The following is a 9,194-nucleotide window of genomic DNA, read 5'->3' as shown; positions in this document are numbered from 1 at the left end:
TGTCTGTCTTTGGTTGTTCAGCCAGACAGAGGTTAAGGCGTTGGAAATTTCGAAGCGGCAAAAACTACGAGAAGTTCATTGTTAAAACAAAGGTAATAACGTGAGCTGTCAGTGGTGCTCACGAAAACATAACAAAGGGATGCAATAAACCAACTTAGCCCGGCGGAAGTTCCTTTCAGGAAGTGTAAAAAGAAATAAAGGAAATAAAAAAGTGCCGGTTCCGGGAGGTCATGCGCTGAAGGCGAAACTCCCGAGGCCATATAGGAAGTGTGGCAAAGTGGATGGGGAGAGGAAAGATGGGGAAAAGGGGAAGGCAGGAACAAGACTAGGGGAAATATTAACCAAGCATACAGTCCACTGCTGCAAAAGCGGTCAAACGGTAAAAGATGTGGTTCGGCACGATTGGCAGTCTTCAAGACGCTAGAGATTTCTTCCTTGTCCTTTTCTTTATGAACTCAGCTATTAGCTGCCTAGAATCAAGAAAGCATATAGCTTGGGGAAAACGACAAAGAACTTTCCACACTCTGAAACGCATACCTTACACGAGGTTACGGCGCTAACCCTCAAAAGGATTGCTTGTTATAAAGTGAATACATTGTCAGGACCTCCACAATTGCACTGAGACCCCGCTAACCAGCAGAAAGGCGAACTTGGTATCAGGGGTACGCTATATGCAGATGCGTAGTCAAGCAGCGTTGCTCGAGGATCGAGTTTTGCGTACAATGAGTGGGATGCCTAGTTTCTTATTTTACGTTTGCTGTGCACTCTTAAAGTGACTGGGATACAAACATCTAAACTGCGTGCATTTCTTCGAAAACGAAAAATTTCTATCGTAATGTGTGTTCTCATGTTCATATATGTTGTTCAGCTAATGAACCTTACCACCTTACCTTAACACCTTACCAAAAATGATGGTCAAGTGATTATGGCATAGCCGTTTCAAGTAATGTTCCTAGCTTACCCAAGCTTTTAAAACACACGTAGCCTAGTCAGCGCAAACAAGTTGTCCAATTTAATCTAAAAGACGCTCTGTTTTAACCTTTACTGTGGTAATCTTTTTTGGGTGTTTTTTGGGTATGGGTGCATTTTTCTTAGCTTATTTTTGCGCCCGTGCTCGCTGTAAAACTTCCGACCTAGTGCTACTTTTGTGCTCCAAGTATGTTCCGGGAGAAAGCACAGCTTAGCCTTTGGGTTCTGCACGCCAATAAATCGTGCAGTGAGAAAAATGACTTAAAGCTGATGTAACCAGCAATATCAACGTTAATCCTGGAACCACATGTAGTACATACGCTTGCACTGCCAAAGCTTAAAATGACGGTGAGTTTAATTTTTGCGTAGGCATGTAACGACAGATTAAGACATTCTGATGACGATGAGGAAACATGCCCTGTAAATAAGGTGCTTACAATAACAGAAAAAAAGAGATATGCGCATCGCAACCACCGGATTCACTTCCAAGCGGAGATCACGGAGTCTTTCTCGAGCTGGGGGTCACGAATTTGAATTGAGTAACGCAAAAAAATGTTTTGTCTTAATTTCCCATTTTTTGTTATTGATATATGCGTTTTTTTTTGCTGCTAGACCAGCAGCAGTGTTTCCATATGAGCAATACAGTCGGTTTTCACCAATAACGAAAATGGGATAAAGTTCTCAATATCCCTTTTAATCACTTGAAGTTTATATGTGATGTAGACGCGGCTGTGGTGAGCTAGTATTTTGTAATTGGAAGCCCCATCCGTGGTGTCCAGAACGCAAAAAATCTCGGAGGTACTTTGCAGCACTGTTCTCTAAAGGCCTATTATGCAGAAGCTTAAAGCTACCAATTCCAGAACAGCGCGATGTCGGCCAAGTTGGCTTTGCATGATGATATAAATGAAGTGGGCGAAAAACTTGGACAAGTGTACCGAGAAGAAACCATTTGGCCTTGGCGAAACAGGAACCCCTGTTAGCCTACTTGGCTGCGGCCGATTATGGTCATAAGATAATAAAGACCTCGGATGTTGCCCTTTTCGCGTTTTACGGCGGTCGGGGGGGGGGGGGGGGGATGATGAGTTTTAAGGGCGCAAGGGCGAATTTGGCCAAAAGCACAAGGTTTTTTTCACCTAGACAATGTGGGGTCAGTCAGAGACCCATCTTCCAGGCATTTCAGCCCAGTTTAGCAGAATAGCCCCATTAAGGGAAAGCTTCTACCTATTGTATAACTTATGGGTACCAGCCGGCAGTTTTAACGGGGCCTAGGCCTTCAAAGGGAGCACTTTGGTTTACGAAAGAAATAAATGGGGAGGGCTCTGGATTAAAAGTCATGCTAACGGCCATCGACCCGTGTCACTACTTCTGAAGGGTTTTTTGATTGAGTAGTGCATATGTGATTTTCACAATACGTGGTGTTTATAATACAAACAATATATCCGCATCCGCATTCTTTCCGCATGCTTTCCAATCGTTTTCAGAGTGGTTTCTATATCCTTCCCGTATAACTGCCATATGATTTCCATATGACTTCCATACGATGCGCGAGCCCGTATAAATTTCAAGTGTTCGGTGTGAGATCTTCATATTGTCCGCATAGACGCAGTATGCTCTTTTCGGTTTTCACACGATTAAGGTTTAACAGCGGTTGCGAAAAACCGAATGGCTTGCGCAATAGAAGCGTGGTCTGGTGAGGTGCGGCCTGCTCCTCTCTGTACTCTGTATCCTCGCTCTTTCTCTCAAGCTATGGAGGTAACGGGGAAGTAATATCTACAGTTCAGCACCCATAGTTAGCAACTTCCAGCCTTCGAGCCAGTTTTCGCGTCACTGTCTCCTCTCCGCACGGTCGGTCTCCGTTACGCGCGTGCTCGTTCCGCCAAACGCGACTCGACAGCGGCGCGTTCAGCTTCGCTCAGCGCCGACCGCGCAAGAACAACGCCGCATACGGGGAACGGCGGCTGCGCTCTTAGCGATATGGAAGCATCCATTATGAATGCGAGAGGCACGCACCGACCGTGTGTACACACGCCGCCTCTGAACGCTGCACGCACAATGCAGCTAAGAAGGATGCCGTGTTCGCCTATGCTGGCTATAGGTGGTGTTTTGTATGACGGCTTTGTTGGTGGCGGTGTAGTTGATCGTGACGTTGTTGCACATGGTGTGTTTACGGCGTTGTTGGCGGCGCTGTTGGTGGCGGTCTCGACAGGAGGTTGTTGGCAGCGTTGTTGTTCGTTGTGTTGGTGGTGGTACTGTTGGTGGTGATCTCGTTAGGAAGTTGTTGGCGTCACTTTTTGCATTCGCGAAAGAACCAGACAATAATTGTACGCAGTACCAGTTCTACCAGTACTATGACTTTTGTCCTGCCTACTTACCTAGACTATAAGGTCAGCAATAAACTATTATAGCACACATTTTGGTTGGCACATATGGCGCAGTTGAGGACTGTGCGCGAGCTCTGAATGCACATTTCAATTCAGTTGCTGGCACAGCGGTAGTGACATAGCTTTAGTGACACAGCTTATGATACATTCATAGGACATGATTGAGTTCAGAACGTAGACTAGGATTAAGTTGACGATAAGTAGTGGGTAATCATCTTAACCAACATTATCATACCCAACTATCGTGCACTGTAGGACGAATGTCTCTACTTTTGATCTCCAATTAACTGCGCCCGGTTTAGAAACTCGCCGTTTATATAGAGGTTTATTTCGGATTTATTTCGAGGACAGAGGCGATCTTTGCTCGAGACTTTTTTTCTGAACCCAGCCCTAAGTCGCTACATCACTACTGTTGAAGATCTGCGACCTACGCGTAGAAATGAGCTGAAAAGCAAATAAACTCAAGTGCCGCACCCCCCGCCCCCCCCTCACGTGAAAAACAAGTTATCCTGGCTTATTATTCTGTCGCGGCAAATATAGCATTGCCGACTGCATCTTTGCACAACCTCAGCGTATATCAGAAATCCTCGGTTAACTCGCACAGTTCTATCTGGTGTCTCTTAGGATGCTTGTTTATACGAGCGCACACGGTGCTCCAAAGAGCATCCAAACTCTTTTTCTGCAGACATAAGGGGCTATTGTACGCAAAAAATGCACTGTGTATACGAAACGCTAAGAAGAGTCAACAATGCCCTAACTCAACGAGCATGAGGCGCATACCTTTTGCGTCTTAAAGCTGATTTCAGCCGTAGCCTCGTTCGAAACTTCTGATCCCTGCAACGGGTCTGACAGCCTTCTCTACTCTTGTGTAGATCAGACATCGCAAGCTGCGGAAAACAAGCTTACGGCCGCACGCTGAGTCCTGATGAGGACTTGCGACGTTCGCTTGGGCCAGGTAGTAGGATGTTTCTGTGCCAGTAATCTATGTCATCTCCCTTGCTCTAAATACATCGTTAGCCAGCATTTCTACAGGGCTCGCGATGAGTGCATCGGAAAAGAATAAATATAGGAGGTGGAATGGCTTGGCGGAAGGTAGAATGAGTGTCTGGAGCTGGAAAATCACCGTGAATAACGGTTCTCTTCATACGACTGCTGGCCTTTTCAAAAGCCCTCCGATAGCCACTCAGGTGGAAACGGCGCACTCTTCTAGAAGCGAGCCACGCTCAGGTGACCCTCCTGATTGTTCCTATTTCTGCACCAAGAACCACAGACAAAAAGCGCCTTCTCTACGTTGTGCTATGGGTCAAGTCAACCCCGCGGATACCAGGATTAGAGGCAGGAGATCTGTCGTTATTGTCGGATTTTTATTTCTCATGGTATTGTCGGATTTTTATTTCTCATGGTCGCATAACATCACGTGAGACAATATGATGACACAATATGATGAACATTTTTTCTTTAAAACAAGCGCAGTACATACTCCGACAAAAGTCTTCAAGCCACGTGATTTGCTTTGAGTTCTGTAGGGGTGCATACATACACGGCACCCTTAATGACCAAGAGGCGTTGAAAATGGAGGATGCTGGTTCTCCCACTTTCAAATACATACCCAGCAATTCTGGACAAAATAATTTTTTAAGGGGAAAAGTTTACGAACGCAGTTTTTAGTGCGCTAGTACATATAGTGGTCATGTTTTGCGCTGTTCCATCAGAAATTGTCTAGAAGAACCTAGAAAGCGCAGAGAATTTTTTAGAAATTAAAAAGCGATGTGTTTGTGTAACCCGAAGAAAATTTATAATTTATTTTTTGTCGCAGCAGGTCCGGAGTGAGATGCCCTTTTGCATCTCTCAATAAGATCGTTTGTTTTCTACGATTGCTGCTGCCATGAAAACTCCCACCACGGGGATTAATTTTTTGCTAGCCCGAACGAGTCACCTTATTGCATCTTACTCCTTACAAGCACATAACCTGCTCTTCAGAATTAATTTTTCTGGTGCCCAACCCAAAGCAGAAATGATCTGATAACCCAAGCAGCAGCAATCATTATCTGACAGAACTAGAAAAAAATATTCGAAAACCGATACTATTTCTGGTGTCACCCCGTGCCTTATAATTTCAACCCCTCGTGCAACTCTTAATCAGGAATATTTCAAATATAAAATGCGCATGAAGAAATGAAATATATGTCCTGGTGACATTCCTTTTCTCCGCCAGGGGCTCGGATCGTAAGGATGCCGAGAAAGAAGATGTCTGTGGGACCACAACAACAACAACAACAATTCGGTGCAAGGAATCCTATTAGGATTTGAAATTCTTTAATACAACCTAAAACGGCGGCGCAAGAAGAACATGTCGGGAGTCCTTGGGGAGCTTTCAGCACTGAACTGTAAAACATAAGGTAAATCTGCTAAGTTCATTAGTACGATATGTCTTCTGTATGTTCGCTGAGAATTAGGAGAGACATCGCCGAATATTTCGCCGACCCGCCTCCAGGAATCTTCATCGCGCCTGAGGAGAGCGACCTCACCAAGATTAACGCACTGGTGGTAGGCCCCCAAGACACGCCGTACGAAGGCGGCTTCTTTCGCTTGTACGTTACATGCCCTGACGATTACCCAATGAGTCCACCAAGCGTTTTATTCTTGACCACAGACGCTAACCGAGTTAAATTCAATCCACACATCTTTTCCAACGGCAAGATATGCCTCAGCATTCTCGGCACTTGGAGTGGGCCTGCCTGGAGTCCCGCCCTGTCCCTGGGAAGCGTGCTTATTTCCATCCAGTCGCTGCTGAGCCCAAACCCTTACTACGACGACCCTGTGAGAATAGACGATGATGCTGCCAGCCGCTACAAGAGTTTCTTGCTGCACGAGACTATGAGGGTGGCCGTGTGCAATGCTGTGGAGGACTGCCTCCAGGAAAATTCTTCCTTCCCGGCGGCATTGAGAGACGTCGTACTGAAGACCTTTGCAGAACGCTACAAGAAGTACGAGGACGCGGTGAAGGCCCACCTGCAACTTTCCGGGACCATGATGGATGACCCGTTCTCCGGCCGAGGAGGGACGTACCAGTTCGAAGAGCTGCTCACAAGACTTCAGGACCTGAAGGAGCGAGTCGCCAAAGAGAGCAAAGCTTCTGCTTCCACTTCCACTTCTTGATTCATCTGGTTCGAGCCATTCGTTACGTTGGGTCACGGAGCCGGCCGTAAGGCGTCCTAATATTCACTAATCTGATCAAATTGGCCATGCGACAGAATAACGTGAATTTTGTGTTTCCACAACGACGCATCGAGATCTTTTGAACGCAGATAAGAGGCGGACACTGCCCGCGCATTTTCCAGTGAGATAAAAACATTCGAAATCTTGAGATCTCTCATTGTTTTTTAGCCCTGGTTGGTCACATCATGTTCATGATCTTCCTTAATCAGAGAGTTAAGGGAGCGCTACAATGACATTTTTATGTGGTGTATTTCGCTTTACTGTGACACGTGTGCAGAGTTCATTCGGTCACTAGTAATTACAGCAAGTCAGAGGAGGGCAAGCGGTGGCCATGTGATACGCAATCCCAAGATAAATTATTCAATGCGCTGTTATCTATCGCACACTAGCCGCACTGAAATCGAAGAAGCCTTGGTACCCAGGAGAGTGTTCACGATAAAATAAATACTCTACTGTGGCATCTATTTATCAACTCACTGCAAGCTTTATTCTAATTCAAAATGCTGCTTACGGTTTGACAGGGCTACTAATAGCACCGCTGATGTAATGCAAACGACACGACACGAGAAAAAGGCCATGGTGCCATGGTGTGCCACTGTGTTACTCCTGTAGGGCGTGGTGGACACTCGAACCGCGACGTGGCAGAAAAGATGTTGACGTAAACTGGGGCAAATCAGCGGCTCAAGTACAGTCAGGAGCAAAAGTTTAAGGGACACTCGTGCTCGGTAAGAAATATAATAGCAGCTAACGCCAAAGGTACGCGTTGAAGGCTTGCATATAGCAACACACACACGGCCTCGTAGATTGTTGAGCTGTCTTTGCAATAAGTGACGTCAGAGGATGAAGAAGGGGTAGTGGAAGCGAACGAGAACATAGTCGCTGTAGCTGTCAGACATTGAATGGACACCTGTTACTATTTGCTTGTAGTAAAATACAAGTATCTAAGTAGATTCAAGACAAAACATTTCACAGAGGTTTGTCTCTGCCTCTTACATCAACAGTCTACGGCCAGTGACATGGCGGCTGACTGAACGCGTGCTTAAAAAGGCAAGCTGCAGCTCGCCAGCTGTCACATCTGACAAAGGAACCGAGTAGGTTCTGAAACGTCGTGTTTTCTCACCCTTTGGATGGCGTTCTTTCTTATTTAAATTAATTAAGGAGTTAAATAAGTTAAAAATTGGGAAAAAATTCTCATCTTCGCACCTACTCGACTCCTATTGCGCACGTACCAAAGGTACCCTGAAAGGTTTTTTTTTCATTCTAGAACAGGTTAGCAACTTTCCAAGAACCTCTGGTTTGCGTAACATTTCGCCGTGCTTATTATGACCTGCTTCAATAGCAAAGACCTAAGTATGAAACTTTCTCGTCTCTAAATTACAAATTGTTGATAATAATCATTCACTCAATTAGAAATCGGTTGAACTGTAGCCAAGTATGCTCCAAGAAGGCGGCTATTATTTTGAAATACTAACGGTGGGGTGGAAGCTAATGCGCTGTCCAGGCCCGATCGTTTGAACGCATGTGATAGAAATTCAAACGAAAACACTTTCACACCAGTGCATACGTACACAGCACGTAAAATGTATTCAGCCAGCGTTCTTAATAGAGGTGTCGCTGCAAGAGTTACGTTCCAGTCCGAAATCCTGTTCGGATCAGCGAAGTCTGTACAGTACGGTACTGAATGACTGGCTCGGAATGACGGAATGACTGTTCAAAGAACTTGTTACAGTAACGGAATATGAAGATGGTTTGGGGCACTCGCATTGTCGGTCCGAATCTTGCAGCTTAGTGTAATGGACGTGTTTTCTTATGTATGTGCATATGTACTCGACTGCACCTAGGTGTGTACTTCGTGGATAAAATAATATATCAATATGCACCCCAAGGTTTCGTCCAGAGAACCCGCTTAGCTCCGCCGCGCACCGTTGAGGTGAGCGGTCCTGAATGATGCCCTCTATACACAAAGCCTTCACTGAAAGCCCCGAAGAACAGCAACTTTATTTGTGCAGTACGAAACGAGAGCGGAAGTTTGGGGCGAAATATTTTTTTTTGAATCAATACACTTAAAAAGAACACGAATGTAAAAGACATCTTAATAAAACATTTCCTCTCAGCACTCGTCCCTTAATTTTTGACAGTCTATAGACTGTCGATATAATTTTGTCGATAAATATTGCAGACAGTCTGTACAATATATATAGATTTTTGGCCATCTATTTTGAGTAGCCTTCTGTCTGTAGACAGCCTATACTTAATCTGTCAGCGCACGTTAAATAACCCCAGGTGGCCAAAATTTCCGGAGCCCTGCACTACGGCGTCCCTCACAGCCTGAGTCACTTTGGAACGTTAAACCCCCATAAACCGTAAACGGTCTATGCGTAATCTGTAGATTTATGGCCGTACACTTTTAGTAGACTTAACCATATGCAGTCTGTATACATTGAATAATAATAAATATATATAGGAAGGCAATAGTCTTTAGGATGTCTATAGAAAGTCTAAACACCATTTTTATGAGGTCTGACCATCGTTTCTGATTGCTACGTTTAGAATAAAATGCCTATAGCGCATTCTTTCAGCGAGAAAGACGACGAACATTTGTTTCACTTCACCGATTCTTCTAGT

General features: G+C 45.0%; 1 pseudogene; it reads left to right on the top strand.

The window, feature by feature from the left end:
- Positions 1–5,614: 5,614 nt before the first annotated feature.
- LOC144110442 (ubiquitin-conjugating enzyme E2 Z pseudogene) lies at positions 5,615–7,032 on the top strand (annotated as a pseudogene).
- Positions 7,033–9,194: the final 2,162 nt, after the last annotated feature.

The sequence above is a fragment of the Amblyomma americanum genome, chromosome 11, assembly GCF_052857255.1.
Source record: "Amblyomma americanum isolate KBUSLIRL-KWMA chromosome 11, ASM5285725v1, whole genome shotgun sequence".
Taxonomy (NCBI): Eukaryota; Metazoa; Arthropoda; class Arachnida; order Ixodida; family Ixodidae; genus Amblyomma; species Amblyomma americanum.
This window is presented reverse-complemented; position numbering and strand designations above follow the sequence as displayed.